The 24,048-nt window shown below is 41.2% G+C and overlaps 1 protein-coding gene across 2 annotated transcripts in view; it reads left to right on the forward strand.

Annotated features, from left to right (window-relative positions):
• The window catches only part of PRDM6 (PR/SET domain 6), a 117,826-nt gene that overhangs the window by 42,688 nt on the left and 51,090 nt on the right, over positions 1 to 24,048 (forward strand). The gene's annotated exons all lie outside the window — the stretch shown is intronic.

Consider the following 24,048-nt stretch of genomic DNA (forward strand, 5'->3'; position numbering starts at 1 on the left):
TATCAGTTTCAGTTCAGAGGTTTCCACACAGAGTTTAATATTCCTTCTTTATGTTGTGCATATATACTTCTTTGGCTTGCAATATTTGACCTTTAGCACCAGTCAGAATTTTTAAATGTCATGTGTAAAAAAATAATTTAGAGCAACAGTAACTTGTTCTTTTCTTTGCTATAATTTCATTGAAATAACAGTGTGAATGAATGAACTGCACAGCTATTATTCAGCAGCTGCCAGAGCTGTCACTTTGGTGAACCACTTGATAAATTGGATCCTGATATTTACAAAATCTATTAAAATATGACCCATCATGTGTTTGTTTATATGTTGACAAGATGATGTACACACTGTAGGCCAAGGGTGAGGTGAATTGTTATGGCATACTTGTCAAGGGCAGCTTTTAAAATAAAGAGCATTTAAATAATTTTTGAAGAACAGCTGCTTAGAAAACAGTAGAATGGCAATCTACTGAATTCTTATTTAGAAAACAAAACACCTCTGTGAACCTGACCCCAAAACAGTTGTGATTGTTATCAATCAAAAGACTTCTATAATATGTTTGACAATAGGCAGTTCAGATGGAGAAAGTAAACAGCAAAATTAAACAGGAGGCAATTGATCTAACTTCTTGGGTGGTTTGCTCAGCACCACCAAGAACTTTCCATTCTGTCTTGTCACTTACATACCTTCTCTTTATCAAGTGAGTTTAAATAGCACTGTACAAAGTTTAAGATTAGTCTGAAATAGCACAGTCTAATTCAAAGTCACCTTATCTGTTTATCAAATGTATTTATACATGTATTATCTGTATGTGTTTTCTTTTTTTCTTTTTTTTTTCTTTTAAGGCCATGAGATTCATATGTTAGTATCATCAGCTAGTTCAGAGCTAGTACACATGCAATAGAATGAACAGTACAGTGCTGTTGTTCTGGTGGCCAGATTCTGGTGGCAAATAATTGGGAGAGGGCAACTAGCCAGGAGAATCAGTTCAATGGGTATTGATATTGTCCCACTGAATATCTTACCTTAACTCAATAATAATAATTAATAATAACAATAATAATAATTTAAAAAGAGGAACATTTAGGTCAAAAGAATGTTATGACAAGAAAGCACTGGCAATTTTTTTATTTTTTAAAAAAAATAGATTTTTCATTATATCGAAGAATATGTTTTAAGTGTATATTTCTTTTTCCTTTTTTTTATCCATTTAATAAACAAAACAGAAAACTAAACTTGGGAGAAACTGAAGTCCCAGCAAATGATGGGATTGATTAACCAAGGTATTGATATAGAGAATCTCATGTTATAGATACCTAACTTTTCACTCTAGAAGTGAAACTGCTTCTCTGGAACAGGAATTGGATGGCGATAACAAGCAAAGAGAGAAGCTATGCTTTAAAAAGTTTGTGGGGATCTCGCCAGGAAGCTAAAGTTAAACGTTGCAGATTTGGGTATTCGTTTGTTGCAGACTTGATTCTGAACCCAATCTCATGGCAGAATCACAGTGATTCATAAATAAACTTGTACTGAATGCTTTGAATCTTATGGAGCCTGAAAATTCAGAGTATCATTTTGGAGTGAAACACATGGATGGAGAGGATCTCCATTACCTTATTTAAATGTAACATATTGGTCCAGTTCTGCTAAAGTGTCAGTAAACTGAGTTTACATGCCAGATTTCACTCCTTGCTTAACAGTTCCCACCCCCATCCCTGAGTTTCTTAGACTTTGACTGTTTCTTGGACTTCGTATCTTGTGGTTTAGTTATAAATAATGATAATATGACACCATGAGTAAGGCTTTGAATGTATTCTTTGGCATGGCCAATGAATTGTACAGAACTTTACAGCTCTGAAAGAAAAGGATAAATGGATTTGATAAGTTGTTTAAAAAGTAATTTAAATTAAAAATCTCAAGTTTCGTCATATACAAAAAGTTGGATGAAAAGGTGCCTTGCCCAAGTGGGGGGCATTTATTCCTGTGCAAGGCAACCGTTCAACTCGCCAATTTCCCCCTCCTACTACAGCATGCCATGCATAATACCAGCCATTCCAGAGGTTTCCCTGATCTTCAGCAATAGATTCAAATATCAAGTTCAAATAAATGCAGGTTCAAACCATTGCAGGGAAGTAAGCAGGTAAGGAAGGGCTGCACCTTCCTCCTTCAGCTCATTGGCTCTCTACACTTCGACTTGATTTTTAGAAATCATGTTTTCATTCATCTTTATTGCTAGCAGTATTGCTACAGAGGGTAAAACAAACACATCCACACAGCTTCTTTTCTGTTGTTGTTGTTAATTCTTTTGGCCTTGGGTGCCTCTAAAGACCTAAATATGGGGCTATGTACACCAGCCTAAATATGGGACTATATACAACCTGGTGCCTGGCCATGTTGCTGGGAATTATGGGAGTTGCAGTTCAACACATCTGGAGGGCTCCAGGTCGGGATGGCTGATAGTCCTAGACCTACTGTAGGCCAATATGGGTACAATGGGAGTGTCTGTGTGCCACCCCCTTGTCCTATTGTAGGCCAGAGTTGAAGTTCAGCTCTGCCTCATAATGTTACAAAAAAGGTGCTCATGATCTCTTGAAAGAAACAAGAAGAAATACCAGAGCTCTGTGGTAGAGCACATGCTTTGCATGTATAAAGCCTTAGGTTCAATCCTTGGCAACTTCAGTTAAAGAATGTCAGATAACAGACCTGGGAAAGACTTCTACCAGAAACCCTGTAGAGTTGCTACCTGTCTGAATATGGACCATCTTTTCCCAACCTTGTCCTCTCCAGATGTTTTGGACCACAAGTATTCCTAGGGAGGTAGTGGACCAGCTTTTCCCAACCTTGTCCTCTCCCACACTGGAGGCATTCCAGATGAGGCTGGACAGCCATCTGTCAGGGATACTCTGACTTGGATTCCTGCATTGAGCAGGGAGCTGGACTCGATGGTCTTGTAGGCCCCTTCCAACCCTACTATTCTATGATTCTATAATTCCTGACAATTGTGTCAGGCTGGGGCTGATGGGAGTTGAGGTCTAAAACATCTGGAGGTTGAGGAAGGCTGGTATAGACACTGTTGAGTTACATAAACCAATATGTTCTCCTCTTCCCCCCTCCACACTCTTGGGTACAGGTTCATATTTTTCTCCCTGTGATATAACATGTATATAGCTGCAATGCTAAGCACATTTACTTGGGGATATGGTTCAACTGAAATAACTGAGGTTTAACTTTCAATTAAATATATTTAAGACTGGCATGAGAGAAACATTCATAATCACAACTACTTGGAAATAAGCTTGACAGCTCTGAGTAGAACTTACTTTCAAGATAGAAAACTTAGAACCACAACTTTTTGTAACTTCATCATTTCAAGTAATGGGCAAAGAATTTACCAGCAAGTTCCAAATATGCTTAGTGTCTCACTGCTTACACTTAAGTTGAAAGCATTTTTCATTAAAATTAAAATATACCTGGTACATATTTCAGGTTCTGTTTAAATAAGCATGTGCCTAACTAATATGTTTTCCAGTACAGAAGCCCTTGTGTCCAGAGGAGTGTTTGTGTTATCTGAACTTGCACGTATAGAATCTGTGTTAGTTTGTTGTAACAAAAACAACAAAGGCCGCATCTATATGGCACCGCTTTGATCCCCCACCCCGTTGCAACTGCACAGCAATGTGGCTTCGAGTCAGCATGCCCTGCGATACACTCGCGATGTACTGCACGCTTCCCTTACAGACTCGCCATGCCCCCCCTTTTTTGCCATTTTACTGAAATGCACAGCTGTGCAGTCCCGTGAGTGTGGGGCTGCGACACTTCAGTGGCTGTTTTGTATTTGAGTGTCTCTACTGTGTCTTTTCATCCCTTTTTAGGTAAAAAGTAGGTGTTTTGTGCTCCTTCATTTCTGCACCATCAGTTTGGCAGTTCCCCAGCCCAAGACTCTTGCAATGGTTCGCACTCACAAGCATGAGCATTACATGCCTAGCCATCGCTCCAAAATGTTGGCCGGAGTGTTGTTGGTCCTTCCCCAAGACCCTCCGGCCCCGGCCTTTGTGTACTGAGTCCACAACCGTTCCAAAGATACGAAGCTGCAAAACTGTGCGAAAGTGTGATTAAATAGATGAAAACGCCCCTCTGTGCCTCTGTAACTGCGCAGCTGCGAAGGGATGGGGGGAGTAAAGGGGTGTCACAGCGTGACGCAGGCATTATGCACGCCTATAACATGCCCACTGCAAAATGAGAAGTCAGTTTGGGGAAGGAACAGACAGCCCGCAACTGTGGGGAAACCTGCAGCAAACCCAAAAAATTGCAGTAAAACCACTCCTCAGAACTCCACATTTTCCGGGCGAAAACCACGGATGGCTGCAAAGTCGTGACTGTGTCATCTATCATGAGAGACCTCGACTTGCACCTGCCCTGGAGTAAAAGTCCAGTGTAGATGGGGTGAAAGACTCTTGTGGCATCTTAACGATCAATACATTTCTTGTGGTGTGAGGTGGTAAACATATGCCACAATATTTTTTCAATGAGCCACAGGACCCGTTGGCATTACATTCTTGGGAGATCTCTGAAAACCAGTATATATGTATTTAGTATATATATATCCTGCTTTTTATCCAAAATTGACTCCTAAAGGAGCTTTTACCAATGAAAACCAAACCATCTGGCACTAACAACTATAAATGCCAGATTGAGAGGTATATGAGGGATTAGATGAGAAGGACAAATACAGGAATGACAGCTCTATGCACTAAGAATGTTGCTTCAATAGCATTTTGTTACTGCAGCAAATGCTGATCAAGCAACCTTTATTTGTTTGAAATCGGGTTCTCTATTTTGTCAGAATCATTGATAAATGTGACACCATTGTCTCTGAGTATTGCTGCCATCAAAATTTAGGATGGTGGCCTGTGCCAAGTCCAACGCTTGTCCAGACTTAGAGCTAAATTACAAGCTGCTTTTTCTGAAATTAAGGTGCTGTACCTGATGTGAGCTAAAGTCTGCTCTCAGTCTATACTGTTGTAAATCCAGAGTAATACTATAAAGCAACAATTAATGTTGATTTTACAACAGTCATGCAAGACTGGAATGAGGTCTGATATCTACCTTTGGTGATACATACAAAATGTTCACTAGAATAAATGTGTATAATTTAAACAGTCTCTGTTTTTCAAATCTGAAGTCACAAATATTTTTCCTACAAAACATTTGTTCTCAATTTTAGCCTTTTTCATTAAATAAGGTCAGAAGAAGTTCAAAATGACATGATGGAGTACATTTCTCTGTTTGGGAAAGTGGTCTAGCCAGTATTCATGGCAAAGTCATACTAAACTCTTTTTCCTATAGCAATTTGATATCATTAGCATTCTTAAGGCAGCTGCAAAATGCTTGAAGTATGATTTCCATTTTACAATTCATGTATTGGTAGCTTTCCTTTTTATATATCAACAAATTTTAGTTCCGTTTTAAAGCCTAGAGAGTAATTAATTAATTAATTAACAAACTAACAGATTTTTGGACCGTTTTTCAGGGTATCTGGAGGCTCACAACGATGCTCACAACGTGATCTGTGATGATAAATAACAATAGAAGTCCAGATTATTAAAACAGTAGTAAAATAGCAACAACAGATCAACAGTAAAATTAGCAGCAGCAGGTAATACACAGCATCATAAAATTATCTAAATGCTGACTGTAACAACAAAGACTTCATGGCTGTGTAAAGGCAAACAAAGAAGATACCATATGTATTTCCCTAAGGAGGGTATTCCAGAGATATAGAGCCACCACAAAAAAGACCCAGTCCCTGGCACTTGCCAACCTAACAGCTGTTATCAACAGACCAGAGAGCAGGGCCTCAGATGTTGATCTCACAGCTTGGGCAGGTTCATATGGGGGCAGGCGGTCCTCCATAACTGTTCGAAAACCATTTAAGACTTTAACTGTCAAGGCTTTAAAGGTTAATACCAGCATCTTAAATTGGGCCCAGAGACAAATTAGGCAGCCAGTGTAACTGATGTATAATAGGTATAATCTGAATGCCTAGCTCCTACAAGCACTCTCGCTGCTGTGCTCCACACCAGTGGACATTTCTGGATCATCTTTAAAGGCATACATAGAAGGCATTACAGCAATCGAACCTGGACAAAAAAAACATGTATCAATGAGGCGAGAGAAGTGCACATCAAGCAGTCAGGGGTGCAGAACCTCAGGCCTGGAAACCAGATCTGGCCCACCTGGTGTCCCAGTCTGACTCTCCAGAGTTCCCCAGATGGTTGTATCCCGTTCTCTGGCCCCACTCCCAAGCACCAATTGTTGGTGGTTTCCTGGCTTTTGTGCAGCCCCCCCCCCATTCTAAAAGGTTGAATTCCCTCTCCTAGGGCTAAAAGCTTCAAACTAAAAGCTTCAAGATCATTGCATTCGCAGAGGGGCTCAACCTGCCCACATTCCCTCCTTAATCAAAACTCATTGTCCACTTCTCTAGCAAAAAGTCACCATTCCAGGGGTCTGAACTGACGTCAGTGCCTCTTAAATGTCCACTCACTGAAGCCTTGTGCACAGTATTGAGCATGCCTGACTGCAGAAGATACTGGGGGGAAGCTAGCCAGGAATATAAAAGTTAACCACTCTTGTGAGTTTAGCAACAAGGTGAGAAGACCTCCTCCTCCTTTGATTTTACAAACCCAGCCTTCCAACTGAACAAGCACAATAAAGAAAAAATAATTTATGAGGGTAAAAAGTAAACGTGTGTGTATGTGACGGGGAGGGGCTAGACACTGCACTGCACAGAGGTCACATGTATGATTACCTGCCCGCTAAACAGAATTTGTAGGTGTGTGCTCAGTGCTATGCGCTTCTGGCTCTCAAGGAATAAGTTTGTTCCCATGAGGTCAAAGTAGCTGAGCCAGAGAAGCTGAGAGAGGCAGAGAGATTTGTTGATGAGCTTTTCAGGGACATAATCGTGGCACCTACTCGCAGGTTGACAGCTACTTTGATATCATGGAGAATTAGGGTCTTCGGGAACAAGGGACGTCATTCTGAGGGACAGAGAAGTAATCCCTTAGGAGGGATCCATTCCTTGGGGGATGAACTGATACCCCCTGTTATAGGCCTTTAGTCATTCACAGTTAAACCTGTCAGCTTCTATACTAGACAGAAGAATGTAAATTAATGAACATTCTGTTGATTCTCATTGCTTCATAGTTAGAGGCCAATGGGCTGGCAGATATAGAGGTGATGGAAGATCATTGGTCTGAGATTGTATAAAAGAGAAATCACAGCATTGTCCAAGGGAATGTGGTCTGAGTGGTCAGTTCAGATAGGGAAGAAATCTGAGGGAACAACAGCGGAGGATATGAAAGAGGCTGGGGATTCATTCATTCATTCATTACCTTTCTATACAGCGTGACAGCCAAGCTCTCTGGGAAGTTTAAAAAGATTAAAACCCTAAAAAGACAATATAATAACATAGTATAAAACATTTGCATATAAAATTATAAAACAATTTTGCAGAATCAACAATAAAAATCCCAGGACCCGTTAAAAATCTTATCACATGCTGTCAAATATCTGGGACTAGAGGAAAGTCTTAACCTGGTGCCAGAAAGATGATAATGTTGGTGCCAAGTGGACCTCACTGTGGAGAGTGTTCCATAATGGGGGGGGCACCACCAAGAAGGCCCTTTCCCTTGTTGCCATCCTCCTGAAATCACTGAAGGCAGAGAAGCTGGGAGAGCTAGCAAGGAGAGGAAGGCTTCAGAGGTGGTTTTCCAGGATAACCTATAGCCAGGGTGATGACAGATGGTAGTTGGCCTCAGCATGTTTAATATTTTTGAAATAAATATTATGGTGGCAGCAGAATTTTTAGGGATAATGAACTAAGGTATTTATAATAAACTTTGAGGAACGATTGCTAAGCCCAATCTTCCACATTTTGGTGACAATTTTGGTGGGATATAGAAACCCAGTCTCAAACATTTCACAATCTTTAAGGTAACTGTCTCTGAAATGCTACCTGTTCCATCTGCAGGGCCAGCTAGACCCTATACTAGCTGGCCCTGAAGGATCTCAGTGTGAGGATGAAATGGTGGTGTCAGGAGGAGGGCTTTGAATCTCTTAGGCACTAGGAAAGGCCTTGGGACAAACCAGGATCCAATCTACATGGAAATGGGTTTTATTTTATTTATTTATTTATTTATTTTGAGGCGGTTCCATTTAAATACAGATTTTCATGAAATTGGGTTAGCTCCTCCTGGGGCAAATGGTAGCCAATAATTCAGTATATACCTTTAAAAAATCTGTTTGCATGTGGCAAACGAGTAGAACTGAACGTCATTAAATAGGTATGGGGAAGCAAGGAGGCCCCCCCCCCCCGTGAAGCTTTTAAAATCTGGTAAGGTTCTGCATACCTTTGCACTTCCATACATAACAGCCGTGTTATGCTCCCCTCCCCTCAAAGGGACAGGTGGTGAATGAGAACAATGAATTCAGTGAATATTTAAAGCACAGGCAACAATTGAGCGCAGGGTTGAAACAGCATCCTTTCAAAGCAGCAGGACTGACTCCCATCCCGAAGGCAATGAGTTACTTCCTGGTAGACATAAGCCCCTGCGCAACTCTTCCCTTCAGCAAATCAGCGCCATTTCCACCAGCCTGCACTGAAGCCAGATGAGGTCACGTGGACTCCCAAACTGCACTGAAGCTGCTGTGACTGGAAACCCCACCACAAATAGAGTTTCAATCCGCCCCCCCTAAAACCAAGCTCCATGATAGTTAACATTTTATATTTATGTTTTCCACAAGATTTCATGTTGATTTTAACTATACTCTTTGGCACAATTGGTGTTAATAAACAACGTTTATTGTTTCACATACACTCAATCTGCAATTCCATAATTACTTACTTACAGTGCAATCCTATAAATTTCTACTCAGAAGTAAGTCCCATCAGGCTTATTCCCAGATAAATGTGTATAGGTTGTTGTTGTTCAGTTGTTCAGTCGTGTCCGACTCTTCGTGACCCCATGGACCATAGCACGCCAGGCCTTCCTGTCCTGTGCTCTCTCCTGGAGTGTGCTCAAGTTCATATTCATTGCATCAGTGATGCTATCTAGCCATCTCATCCTCTGCCGTCCCCTTCTCCTTTTGCCTTCAGTCTTTCCCAGCATCTGGGTCTTTTCCAGAGAGTTTTCTCTTCGCATTAGGTGGCCAAAATATTGGAGCTTCAGCTTCAGTATCTGTCCTTCCAATGAGTACTCAGGGTTGATTTCCTTTAGGATTGACTGATTTGACCTCCTTGCAGTCCAGGGGACTCGTAACAGTCTTCTCCAGCACCACAGTTCGAAAGCATCAATTCTTGGTCGCTCAGCCTTCCTTATAGTCCAGCTCTCACAGCCATAGGACCGTAGCCTTAAAAAGCAAGTCTCATTGACCTTTACTTCTGAGTAAACATACATGGGATCTATCTGTAACTGTTTCATACTTCCTTCATATAAGTTTATCTTTTTAATACTTTTGGGAAAAATCTTTTAGTAATTTTCATTTAAATTTTGTGTGTAGGTAAAATCTAAAGAATCTAAAATAAAATCTAAATCTAAAATAGGTAAAATCTAAGAATTTTTAGCAATAAAAACAGAAAAAGACAATCCTTTTAATAATTTGAATTGCACATTAAACTTGTGGACTCTAATTTTTAATACTTTTATGAAAGAAAAATTATACAAAGTGGATAGGGTCTGGCATTTCATTCTCCTGGCAGAAGGATCCCCTGAGTGGAGTTCAGCTCAGAACTCTCCCACTGGTGGAGGTGGAGGAGGTGATTTTTGTCAGTTCCCCCACACACAACGCCCAGTTCCCTAGACCCTATGGAGCAGATGGGGGAGGGGGTGCAGAGGGAGGGGAAATCAACAAAAATCTCATCCTCCTGCATTCCACCAGTGGCAATGGTTCACTGGATCAGGAGTCACCTGCAGACAGATGTAGCTCTTTTGTCTATGGAAGGGAAATGCTGAATCCAGCCTCATGTATTTCTAATATTCGTTAAACTCTTTTTAATGCATGAAAACCCGGGTGGAATTTTTCTATTTCTTTTAAATATGGAACACTTGGCTATAACTTCTCTTTGCTGTTCTGTAGTCCAATGGCACCTACCAAAGCTTCCTTTTGTGGCAGACATACTACATTTTGTTAGTAGAATATCCTTTTTTATCCCTAAGAGTAAGAAACTAGTTTCTGTGTTGATTTTTATGGAAACAGCATGTGATCTGCCTCTAGAACTGCCTCTTGCCTTTTTATTGAGATACTGACACATTGCTTTGCTGTTGCAATTGTCCTGTGCTGTGTTCCTCCAGGGAAGACAAGAACTTGCACAGTTTTCTGGTAGTAGTATAAAGTATTTTGGTAATTTACCCTTGCAGCCATGTGTCCAGCCGGATTTTCGTATGCACAGCAGCCGAGGGCTGGGGATCGGGGAGGGGGAGTGGCTGTTATCTACCGAGAGTCCTTGGTCTTCACCAGACCCCCTCTCCGGGAGACCAAGGTTGCTGAGTGTATGTACTGGAGGTTGGGCCCGAAGGGCAGTCTGGGGATTCTGCTCGTGTACCGTCCACCCCGCTGCACGACTGACTCCCTGGCCGAGGTGCTTGAGGTGGTCTCTGATGTGCGCGTACAGTCCCCTAACTTACTGGTGTTGGGGGACTTTAACGTACATTCGGAGGCCATCCTCACAGGAGCACCTTGGGACTTCATGGAGACTGTGGCCTCCTGGGAGCTGCACCATATTCTAACATGGCCCACCCATGTAGCCGGTCATGCACTAGACCTTGTGTTTGTTTCTGGAGAAGCGGGGAGTGATCTGGAAGTCGGGGGTATATCCACCACCCCCTTGTCATGGTCAGATCACTATCTGGTGATGTTGGACTTCTCGGTTCCACAACCCCTCCGCAGAGGTGGAGGACCCATTAAAATGGTCCTCCCCAGGCGTCTTATGGATCCAAATGGATTCCTGAATGCGCTTGGGGATTCTCTGGGGCATGCCAACGGCCACTCGGTCGAGACCCTGGTGGGTGGCTGGAATGCCGCAATCACTGGGGCATTAGATCAGGTGGCTCCGAAATGCCCTCTCCCCCTGAACAGGGCTTGGACTGCACCATGGTTCAATCTGCGGTTACGAGCTCTGAAACAGGAGGTGAGACGGCTAGAGCGCCGGTGGCGGAAGTCTCGCTCCAAAGACGATCAGACACGGGCTAGCGCTGTATCTTCAGCCTATCACGTGGCGGTGAAGGCAGCAAAAAAGGAATATTATGCTGCCTCCATCGCGTCTGCAGAGTGCTGTCCCAGGAGGCTGTTCCAAGTGGTCCGCAGCCTGGTCGGTCCTGTGGCTCCGGAACCACTGGAGGCCTCCTGTGAGGCTTTGGCAAGGCACTTTGCAGATAAAATTGATCAGATTAGGTGTGTTACTTTGCACGCTGTGGATACAGTTAGTGAGCAAGAGGCGGCCTGTGGCAAACTGGTTTTGTGGGATCGGTTCCAGCTTCTTCCTCCTGATGAAGTGGACAAGGTGCTTTCATCTGTAAGGCTGACCACCTGCTTACTTGATCCTTGCCCATCTTGGCTCATTATGAGCTGCAGAGAGAGACTGGGTGAGGGGATCAAGGCGGCGGTGAACGCCTCCCTTGAGGAGGGAGTGATGCCATCAGCCCTCAAGGAGGCAGTGATAAGATCGCTCTTAAAGAAGCCCTCCTTGGATCCTCAAGTTCTGAACAACTTTCGCCCAGTCTCAAATCTGCCATTTTTGGGCAAGGTGATTGAGCGGGTGGTGGCGGTGCAGTTGAAGGCACACTTGGAAGAAACTGATTATCTAGACCCATTTCAATCGGGCTTCAGGCCTGGGCATGGGACAGAAACGGCCTTGGTCGCCTTGGTGGATGATATGAGGAGGGCTCTGGATAGGGGTGAATGCTCCTTCCTTGTTCTCCTCGACCTCTCAGCGGCTTTTGATACCGTTGACCATGGTATCCTCCTGGACCGCCTGGAGGGGTTGGGCATTGGAGACACTGTATTGCGGTGGTTCCGGTCCTTCCTCTCCGGCAGGTACCAGAGGGTAGCACTGGGAGAGGAGGTTTCGGACCCGTGGCCACTTACTTGTGGGCTGCCACAGGGTTCCATCCTCTCCCCGATGCTATTTAACATCTATGTGAAGCCGCTGAGGGCTATCATCAGGAGGTTTGGGGTGCAGTGTCATCAATATGCGGATGACACGCAGCTCTACCTCTCATTCAAATCTTCACCAAGGTTGGCCATAGAATCCCTGTCCAAATGTCTGGAGACGGTGAGTGGCTGGATGGGGAGGAATAAGCTGAAGCTGAACCCTGACAAGACCGAGGTACTTTTGGTGGTAGACAAGAGGAGGCTGGGGGATGTTGACCTGGTGTTGAATGGGGTACGGCTACCCTTGAAAGACCAGGTCCGCAGCCTGGGGGTCATTTTGGACTCCCAGCTGTCCATGGAGGCTCAGGTGTCAGCTGTGAGCCGGACAGCGCTGTATCAACTCCATCTGATACGGCGGCTGCGCCCCTTCCTTCCCAACCATCTGCTCCCATCGGTAGTACATGCCCTGGTCTCCTCTCGTTTAGACTACTGTAATGCGCTCTACGTGGGGTTACCCTTGAAGACGGTTCGGAAGCTGCAGCTGGTACAGAACGCGGCGGCTCGCCTGATTAAAGGCAGCCGCTGGCGAGATCACATCACTCCAGTGCTGAAGGAGTTGCACTGGTTACCAGTTGTTTTCCGGGCCAAATTCAAGGTGTTGGTTTTGACCTTTAAAACCCTATATGGTTCCAGCCCAGCCTATCTTAAGGAGCGCCTCCAGCAACACCAGACAGGCCGCTTAACAAGATCAGCCTCGGATGGCCTTCTCTCTGTCCCATCAGCCAGGACAGCTAGACTGGTGGGGACGAGGGAGAGGGCCTTTTCTGTGGTGGCCCCTACTCTGTGGAACTCCCTCCCTAGGGAACTCCGTCATGCCCCCTCTTTAATGAGCTTCCGTCGTGCATTAAAAACGTGGTTGTTCAGGCAGGCATTTGGGGTGGGTTAGGGTATTTAAAAAAAAAAATTATGGTAGAATTTTATTGTTTTAAATTGTTTTATGGTATGTTGTATATCGCCCAGAGTGGCTGGGTGACCAGTCAGATGGGCGATTAATAAATTTAATAATAAATAAATAAATAAATATTTTAACATGACGTTTTATTATTTTACCCTATTTTGTATTTTTTATTGTCCACCGCTCTGGAATCTGTCTGGATGTGGAGTGGAATACAAATGTTGTAAATAAATAAGTATAAAACTGAATGGTATGATGAGACGTCTTACTGCAAGATCATTTCCGTACACAAGATAGTTAGAATAAACGTGCCATCACAGAAAATACTACTGATCCCCTGATGCATTCATTTGATGCATTATTCAAGCAATGATAAATTTTTCAAGAAGAAGAACAAAATGTGCACTATCTGACTTGTACTGTGAAATGAAGTCATCTCTAGTCCATAAAGAGAAAAACTAGAGCATGTTGATTTCTCCCTATATTTCCATTAGCACCCAAATCTCTTAGACTGTGGTTAATCAAATTTTAGCTGTCCAAAATGATAAGTTGTGGGGCAGCTGTTGAGGTGGGCTGTGTCCCAACAGTATCTTATCTAAGCTGGCTGTGACTCTTGTAATAATCAAGGGCTCCCAGGATTGGGATTTCTTCATAGTATCCCCTTGCTTTGTCTTGGGATCCTGACAGCTGTCTTTAGATTTAGTTTACATTTACTGGATAGAGTAAGCTGAAAAGACTAAGGCACTACCAAAAATAAATTTCACAAGTGTTTCCAGAATAACTTTGAAATGTAAAATTTATGTTATTCATAACATATTGGAGGTCAGTTTGCCATAGAAACAACCAAATGTCCTTTGTAGGGGGTTAGAAAGAGAATGTAGTAGACGTAGGAAAACATCATAATTTAAAAAGTGACACATTTCAACAAGGAAATAAAACTGTAGGCAGTACAGAAGAGAAGTAAGACCCTTGGAAACCATTACTTCAATAGGGCTAATATTTAATGTGTTTTAAAAAACTCTTTATTGAAGAAGGTTAGGTCTAGGACTTTTCTCCGGGCATTTCCCCCTTTTTGAAGCTATAAAAATGTTACTTAAGAACCAGAGGTGACACCTTATTTATGACCCAAATGATTTCTGTTTTGTTGATCTTTGTAAAAGAGAGAGAGAGAGAGAGAGAGAAAGTGAATCTGAATACTTACAAAAAGAATTAAAAAGTTTAGCTCTTCTTCCAAATGCGGTTATGAATTTTATTTGGAAGGCCAGGTCACATATTTAAAGAATATCTCCCATGGTCTTGAAAAAGGTCTGAACTGTGTCTTGCTAGAAGAACAGCAATAATTTTTGAATATAACTTCATGGAAACTATTAAAGCCAGTCATCCCATCTTATTGAAGGCTTGCTCTGGAGGAGAAAACAAGTCAAATGCTGACTTATGTACAGACATTTAATAATATTTTAACATTTCTGATTTTTTTTAAAGTTAAAACACAGAAAAATTAAAACACAAACATCTCACAAGGGCTGCATTTAGAAAGAGATAAATATGGTATCTGATTAAAGATGGACTCAGACTAAAGTCTAAGAAGACTAGAAATACAGTTTATGTATCTACAATTGATACAAGTAAGCTAGATGATTCCTTTTTCGCCTACCTTATGTCTATCACACTGGGGGTTGGATGTACTTAGTCATACTTAGAGCAGACCCACTGAAATCAATTAACTAACTTAATTAAGTCCCACTGATTCCAGTGGGTCTACTCCTAAGTATGACTAAGTCTGGATCCAACCTATAATTACTAATTCAAACACAAGAATAATGAATACACATTTCTATAAAATGTTCAGTTGATAGAACTATTGCTTGTCTATTTTGTTATATTTTATTTTTGTTTTAATTTTTGTATCAGTGCAATCGTATACTCAGAAGTAAATCTCATTAAATTCAAAGGGCCTTACTCCTAGTTAAGTGGGTAGGACTGCAGCCTAAGTCTCTTAGTATGTTTTTAAAACAAAAAAGCAGGCTGGAAATAATACATAATAATAATTTTAGAATAATAACTATAGAAACAAGTGTGTGTTGTTTATACATCAGCCACTAAAAAAAGAAAAAGGAAATCATGAGGGACAGCTGATGCTTCCAAAAATGGTTGGTGTTGTTAGGGAACTTTTCATTCTCATCTACCACAGTTTGTGTGCTTTGTTTCACATTGTTCACAATGCACGACCGTACCACATACATACTTAGTTTTTAAATCCTTTGGCTCAGCCAGTAACTATATAAGTTACTGGCAAGTATATGAAATGCAGCCTCACCTCTTTGTTTAATGTGTACAGCACACAGAGGGCCAAACCAGATGTTACTTTAATGCCTAAAAATGAAATACTAGGTGCATGGGGTATGTGTGTGATTTTCATCAGGACAACACCCAAAATTTCAAGCCACTGTTGCTGACTCTACTCTTGAAAGGAGTGTGACACCTACCGACTGTGTCATAGGGCTCCTTGACAGTGAGCTTTTATCCTGTGATTGAGATTGCTCCTTCACAGAAGTTTGCAGGCTCTTTACATGACGCCGTGATCATTCAAGGCGTCTCCTGCACTAAATGCCCTTTGTTCCGCTTTTAAATAGATCTCAAATAATGAGCTATCAATTTCTCCCTTCGTGAAAAGAGGGAAAGCGGCAAGAAGAGGGGCAAGATCAATGAAAGATAATGGAGGACTCAGATGCAAGGAGAAGGAGGGGGAAGGGGGTTGGGGGAAAGGAAGCACATGAAAAAGGGAGTCGTCGTGATCCTGCATTTAAAACAGAAGCAGAAAGCCCTGTTTTAAATGCAGGATTTTAGGCAGGTGTAGAGATGCCCTAGTGCATCAACATATCCATCCAAAAGTCTTATTTCTGATCATGCTCCATTTGTGAGAGATGAACTTGGACAGGCCATCAGAATTCTATGATCCTTCACTGTATTTTTTAAAAACACAAGCCATTAAAACTGATACCTATCACATCAGAACTATAAATAACACTGCTATAATTTATGCTATAAAAAGAAAACAGGACACATCATTACATATTATTACCATTGTCATGTTTAGATCAGATCTCTGAGAACACCACTGATACTGTTTCACTCTCTGTCCCTTTCTCTGGTTTTGGCAAGAAGGTAGTGCTTTGGTCTCTCAAATGAGAAGCAGTTAATTTACAGTGGATAATTAAAATAAATGAAGACTTCCTTCTTTACCCAGGTTGCCTCCGATTCCATTTTTTACATTTTTGCCTTGTATCAGTGGGATGAGTCCAAGAACATATATTACCATTTGTTCTCATTACTTTAAGATAAATTATAGGACAGAAGTTTCAGTGGTGATGAGTATGCCAGAGTCAACTTAACAGTGATCTTTATTCACATGAGTAAATCTAGAAGAAAAGGGAAGAGACAGCTAGAGACGAAAGAGAAATTGTAACCTATCGTGTCTCTTCCACCTCGATAGATGGGAAAACACTGTAATTATGTGGCCCTACCCTTAATTTACAGTATACACAACTCATGACAGAAGTTTTTATAACTCTAAAAATTGCACTTAATAAATATGAGAAGATACAGGTTTTCTTGATTACTTAAACCTAAATGTTTACTCAAGCTTTCATGAGAAGTTTGTCTTAATTTAAACAGAACTGGGTCTTGCTGAACTGGAGCCATTTTTTTGATGTGGACTCAACTGCACATGAAACAGTCTTAATAACATCCAAACGCGTTTCATTTGTAAACGAAGTCTCCACAGGCTGCACTTCATGATTTGGTTACTGTAATCACAACTAAAGTGAAGTTCGTTTTCCTTAGGTAGTAGATATTTTAAAAACTTGATATATCATTTCATATAACATGAAATGTTCATAGTGATAGTTTCTTGTTTAGATTTGTTCATTTTTTTTAAAAAAAGCGACATGTACATTCACACAAGAGGAGCTTTTGTAAATATTTGTAGTACAGTTCGTGGATACAAAGTATTACTTGTATTTTCCTTTTTGGTGTTGATGTTATACAGTGGTGTTGGACACATTGTGGGTATCGTTGCTGAGAAAAGGGAAAAAAGATAGGTTTGAAACACAGCCTGAAAGGTGGCACTTCGCCAGGACACTGAAAAATGGCAAACATGTCACATTTTAGCAGCTGGATGCAGAAATATTTCTCTTTAATTTGGAAGGATAAAATTTTTTTCACAGCAGGGCACTCTCAAAAGACTACAAGATCAAAGAGGGTGGGTCTCTCCAGTCAAATATCATCTGGCTCCAGGATGGAGCAAAATGAATGAACTGTCAGGCTTTTTTTTTCTTAGTGTATACGCTTTTGCCAAGTAAAAAGTAAAAGGTTCAGTGGCTTATACCGATCACAGACAAAATCCTGATAATGGAAAGCTGATTCTCCAAAGTCTTCCTCTGATCAGCTGACAAGGGATGCCTGAAGAAGACCCCAGATTGATTGATGGTCCGCTTTGTATTGATGCACTCTGCCACTCTTAGAGATAAGTAAGGTAGGCCAAATGTTGAAAAACTCAGGGGCACTCCTGTGATTTGAGCATGTTCTGATCTAACATTCTAATCTTTCCCAAAACAAAAGCACAACTTTAAGAAATGTTTAGTAATACCTGGTCTTAATACATATAGAAGTCAGAGAGAGGGGGAATAATTTCCCTAACAAACATCACAGTGGGACTGTGGCTTTTTACCATTTTTTAAAATAGCAACTTAAGAGCTACCCCCCTCTGCCCCCAATATGCATATTTAAGGGTTAGCTGTAAATGGAAACATTAACATGCTGAAATCTAATGTATGTGAAGAATTGCAACACTATGGGCATTTATAAGTATGAAAATATGGCACCAACTTTTACAGTCATTACTCATTTGTTTTATGGAGAATCTCAGGGATAGTTTATCATATATTTTATTACTTGAACTTTTAATCATCATCTTGGGAACTTGGCATTCCATCCATTTCAAAATACTAAAAAAAATATTGTTTTTAATACAGTGTTTCATTTTGGAACACTCACACAAAGAACATAAGTGCATTCAAAGAAATATAATTTAGTTCTTTGATATTTTAGCCTTTGATGACTAGCAACATGAATAACAAAAAATCCAAAGTGATTGGCTTAAAAATGCTTGAATTATTAATTATTACAATAAAGCAAAAGAAATCTGGGCTTCACTAAGCTGATGACATACATTATTCTGTAGCTAAATTTACGTGCCAAATAACATAACTCAAGATTTCAGATTAAATTATTTACATTTACAGGATACAGTGAAATACAGACAACGTTCAAAAAGTGTGTGGATTGTTCACAGCTGATTGTCACCTCCATCTGAGTGCTTTGGGACTGTGTGGGTCACCACCAGGCTGCTAACAGGGTAGCGCTCACATTGGGCTCAGAGGAAGTGCACCATGGGGTGTACTTCCTTTGAGGCTCAACAGAACTCCTGGTGATTGGTCAGGCCCAAAGATGGCTGAGCATACTCTACCCCAAACCAGTCCCATGGTGTTTGTGCTAGTCTGAGGGGAAGTGTGGTAGGTCACCCAAGCTCTCTGTCACAGGTGGTCGAGAGACAGCTGCTCCTGCACACTGCTGTCTGCTACCAAGGATGTTCCCTGGCAGCAGGAGGGCAAGAGGCATATACAAAACCCCATTCCTCTTGCACAATGGATCAGGACTGCTGTTGACCCAGAGCTAGCTCGCAATTCCATCAAAGGCTGCCAGTGTCTTCAATGGATTTACCACCAAAACTTCATTTGAATGTAGCCCCTTTGGCAGGAAGTGCCCCAGGGGATCCAAGACTTAGTTTAGCCAGGGTGGGGGCCACTGTCAGCTGAAATTTCCTCATCACCATGAGTGAATGTAGCCCATCTTTCCTTTCTTTGATCTTTGTCGAAGTATGTAGCATGAAAGCCATCAGGCCCATGAAGGTAACCAGTGTTGTCAGGCACTCAATCACTTCTAGTTGGCCCAAATTAAGAAAGTGTACAGGAAGGAAGAATAGTAATAGGGTAAGAGATAAATCAGGCTGGTAATGTAAAAGTAATAATAATAGTAATAAAGCAATTACATTCTAAACAACCCCTAGACCAGAGAGTGGGGTTGTTCAGATGATCAGTGGGGGGAAACAGCTGTTTTCCCCACCTGTGCCGGTTGTGTGACCAGGATTACCCTAATTACCTGCACCATATTGCAAGTTGTCATGTCGCCAAACCCGGCATGCAATGCAGGCATTTTCACCCACTCTACAACCCATACTGCAAGCCATGGGTTGTACGCTGGTTGAAAATATACTATGCCTGCACCACGCTCGGATGATATGGCAACCCACACCGTGTCACGGGTAATTAGGGTAATCTCCATTGCGCGACTGGCACGTGTGGGGATGGGAGAAACATCTGATGCTGCATTGTTTCCCCCACTGATCATCCAAACCTGGCAGCATCTAAGAAGTCTTCCATACCTACACAAGAATGCATGGGTCACTTTAATATTTAGAAGATTACAGTTTGTCATGGCAAAAAATTGGACTACTGAATCTGGAAGAGAGGGGTGAAAGGGAGTTTGTCCCATCAATCAGGAGTGAGAAGGTGGTAAGGGCCTTCCTACCCAACAGAATGGAATCTTTCTATGGTTGGGCTGGGGACACAACCCTTGGGCCAGAGTGTTGACAAATGAGGTGGGACATGTTCTACACTATATATTTTGACACACGGGGGATAGGCAGTTGGCACCCTCCAAGTATCAAAGAAGGTGAGAATTAAAAAGATATTTCCAATCTCCTTCTAGTAGACAGATAACATAGGTAGGGGTCTTCTGCTTCCCTATCTCCTGCTCTCTCTTTCTGTAGGATGAATAAAACATCATGTACATGCTTAAGACAAGAGTGGTGAATGAAGCAGGCAGGACATCTGACACGAACATGGGATTTCTTAAGGAGGAGCCTATTATACTAAGTTGTTTTTTTCGACACCTCAGTTTGCCACAGCTTTGGGGATTTGGGTAGTCTGTCTTCACACATTTACTGAATGTGTGGAGGGGAAGAGAATGGGATCGTGCTTTCCTTTGCTGTTTCTAACCTCCATTTTTTTGGTGGATGATGTACACAGAATCTATGCATATGCAACCGTATGTACATGAGGAGTTGGATCCAGATTTAAGCTGGATCAACTGCGCAGGCGGAAGTGGACTTCCTTGCCCATCCTTCCCACAGTGGCCCCTCCAGCCCACTGAAAATGCTACACAGAGAGCCAGGAGACCCTGCTGAATGGGGTGAGTTGAATACAGATCAGAAGTAGGGCCTAATGCTGTGATCCCATTCCTCCCTCCCTCATACACATTCAGTAGATTTTCATACACACATGTCTTTTGTTTTCCTGAAAAAGACAGATAAAGTATTTTCATCATAAGGTTTCTGGTGAAATTTGGTGTACAGTGTTTTTGATAGCCCCTGAGTATGTACTTTAGCCTGGCTAACAGCTTACTAGGTTTCTCTTGTTGGGGTTACTGAAATCATTGCGTCATTTTTCCTTATTCATTATATTTATTTTCTCTTGACAATGAATTGAATTTCTATTTTTCCATGTAGTGCAACTTTAACATCTGGAATTCTCTTCACCAGAAGTAGTAATTGCCAGTAGCTTAATGAAGTTCAAAAAAGTACAGCAAAAGGTCTTAGAAGACAGAAAGGATATCCATAGCTATTGCACAAGATGCTAAGGGCATTCATCCTAATACTTAAGATGCTCCTAGTATTGTACTCTTTTAAACAAAGTGACTTGTAACAGACTACAGGGACTCTATTAACAGCCTATGCTTTTAGAGCACCCTGAAACATCTGGATCTGGCCATTAGTGGAGACAAAATACCGGGCAAGATGGTCATTAGTTTGACCCAGAATGCAGTATTTATATTCTCATTAAATGTAGTTTAATATTTGAAATGCACAGTCTTTTAGATAAATGAAATTGGGAAACTGCTTCCATAATACTGTTACTGCCTCATCATACTCCAGCACTCTTGTGATGGGTGTGTAGGGTATATTACAATCTTCAAATAATAAACTGAACTACAAGCATCTATCACTGTTCAAAGACTGGGATTATTAATCCAGTGAATAACATCGTCTTTCAAACAAATGGCAATTTGGAGTGGATCACAGAGAGGAGCCAGTTAATTATAGCATATAACAGCATTTCTCAACCAGGTATCCTCCAGATGTGTTGGACTGCAACTGCTTCATTCACAGCCAGCATGGCCAACCATTCTGGCTGAGAATGATGGGAGTTGCCATCCAACACCTCTGGAGGGTGCCAGGTTGGGGAAGGTTGCCATATAGCATTTATTAGTTTAAGTAAATATTTGAAGTGTTATCCTATACGTGTCTATTCAGAAATAAGTCCCACTGAGTTGAATAGGACTTACTCCATAAGTATGTATACGATTGCAGCCTTAGTCTTTAACTAAAACAAGTCAGCCTACTGCCAAAATGGACATGATGCAGGAAATCCATAACCCTTCCCCCGTACTGTTTCTCTCACTGAATTTCCCACCCCACCCCATAACAAAGCTGCTATTATTAGTTCCATGGGGGTAGGGGATACCAGGTACCTGTATGGTTTAGATGGGGTAATCAACACGGGGAGCAGAATTAAACACTCCATCCTCCAGTGTTGCTTTCCTTAGAAAATCAGCACCCCACCCCACAAGCTGATCTGAAGTAAATAAAAAGATACTGGGGAAAAAGATGACATCTGCTTTGGTCCTCATGCTCCAAATACAAATACAGTGAACTCACTGTAAATGAAAAACAACACATTTCAGAAAAACCAATAATTGCTCTAGACAGCAATTTGTATTGGGTAAAAGATTCTGATGCACACTCAGAACTGTCTTACGCCACATTCAAAACCCCCACCTGCAAGAGTTGCCCCATTTGTTTCAACTGATGTGACAAGCATCCAACCCTGTGTACGTAACCCTTTGAGGTGTAACTAATGGGGAAACTCACACATATGGGTGCATCAAACCAGCAAGAGATTTTTAGATAGTTACATATTCAGCAGGGAGGGGGGACGATTTACCAGCACCAAAAAATAAGATAATAGTGAAATCCAATGCATGTCATTTAGAAGTCAGTTCCACTGTGTTCAGTTACTACCAGCTGACTGTGCATAGGATTGCAGCCTAAGTGAATTAGAATTTTATTTTTTAACTCTGTTCTAGCTGAGACAATTCTTTTGTTTATTAAATAACAGATCCCATACTTGTTTCTTGTTTGACTTGTTCTATACTGTACTTAAGCATATATTTTAAAATATGTTCTAATATTCTTGTTTTTCTTTGTCTTACACACTTTAAAATTTGCATATATTCCATAATGTTTTAGTGTATTTGCCTTTGTTTCTGTGTTGTGCAAATGCTACAAACTTGACAGTTGGAGCATGATCCAGTCAAAATTAAGCTCTTGGTTTCATTGGGATAATTTCATCTTTTTCCACCGACATCAACTTGGATGAATACACTTTCTATTTTTAGTTTCTGTTTTTATGTGTGTGTTTATGATAGGTGGTACATGGTACATTAAACTAACAAAAAGTTTAATTGGCATAGCATTGATACAGGTTTCAACAAAACTGAAGAGAACTGTTTTTGATTCTTGGGGTAATTAATTAGCCATTACTAATTATCAAAGTTGATTTCTCTAAATTTTCAAGTGGCTTTTTAGTTTATTTGTGCTATCGTTTTAAAGTTTTACAATTGTAAGTTGCCTGGGGCCAAAAGCTGTCTCATAAATAATTTTATAAATAAATAAATTGTAGCTGATAGTCAGGGTCTCTGAGGCCTCTTCATTCCCAGACACCTTGATATTTTGGTCATTTCAGTCTTTTCATGCTTACATAAAATAATAATAATGAATATTTTAAGCACATTTTCGAATCTTGGAATCTTGGGAGCACAGTATTAACAATGGGTTATAATTAAAGGTAAAGGTAAAGGTGTCCCCAACCAGTCGTGTCCGACTCTAGGGTGTGGTGCTCATCTCCATTTCTAAGCCAAAGAGCCAGCGCTGTCCGAAGATGCTTCCGTGGTCATGTGGTTGGCATGACTGAACACCAAGGTGCACGGAACGCTGTTACCTTTCCCACCAAAGCAGTACCTATTTATCTACTTGCAATTTCTTGCTTTCGAACTGCTAGGTTGGCAGGAGCTGGGACTGAAGATGGGAGCTCACTCTGTCACGCAGCACTCGGGTCTCGAACTGCTGTCCTGCCGACCTTCCGGTCTGCAGTTCAGCGTCTTAACCACTAAGCCACCGCAGCCCCTGGGTTATAATTAGCAGTACTGTAAGAATTTTAATATAGTCAAACCCCACAATTTTATTCTGAAAGCATTAATAAGGTATAATGATAAATTAAACTAGTACAGTATTCATGAAGGAGCCAGGCCTGTATTCAGTTGTGCACACCTATTTAAAAGGGTTTTAATCACATGCAATTGGACTCAGAATTCTAGTCTAAGCATTTAAATTATATCTGTCAACCAATTACAGGGTATTTTTGTCATTGTTGTTGTGTTAGTCATCCTGCATTTATGCATGGAGTGATCAAAATAATTATACTAGGTTCCCTACAGAGAACACAAGAAAATGAGCACAGTGTTTTCTGTGGATAAATTCAGGTCCAAATCACACATTATGTGGGAAATGCAAGATCATATTGTTTAATATTTATTTATTTATTATTATTTTTAACTTTAAAACATACATTGGGGCACCCAGTTTTTTTTATCAGAGCAGTAGCTCCTCTGATAACCTTTTATCCCTAACTTTTTTTCTGCTCTAAATTGTTCCCACATTGTGGAGAAGAATATAGACATTGGCCAGCCTTCAGGAGGCTGGGGTGGGGATT

The sequence above is a fragment of the Heloderma suspectum genome, chromosome 2 (assembly GCF_057233095.1).
Source record: "Heloderma suspectum isolate Gila_16-S chromosome 2, 16-S_ref, whole genome shotgun sequence".
Lineage (NCBI taxonomy): Eukaryota > Metazoa > Chordata > Lepidosauria > Squamata > Helodermatidae > Heloderma > Heloderma suspectum.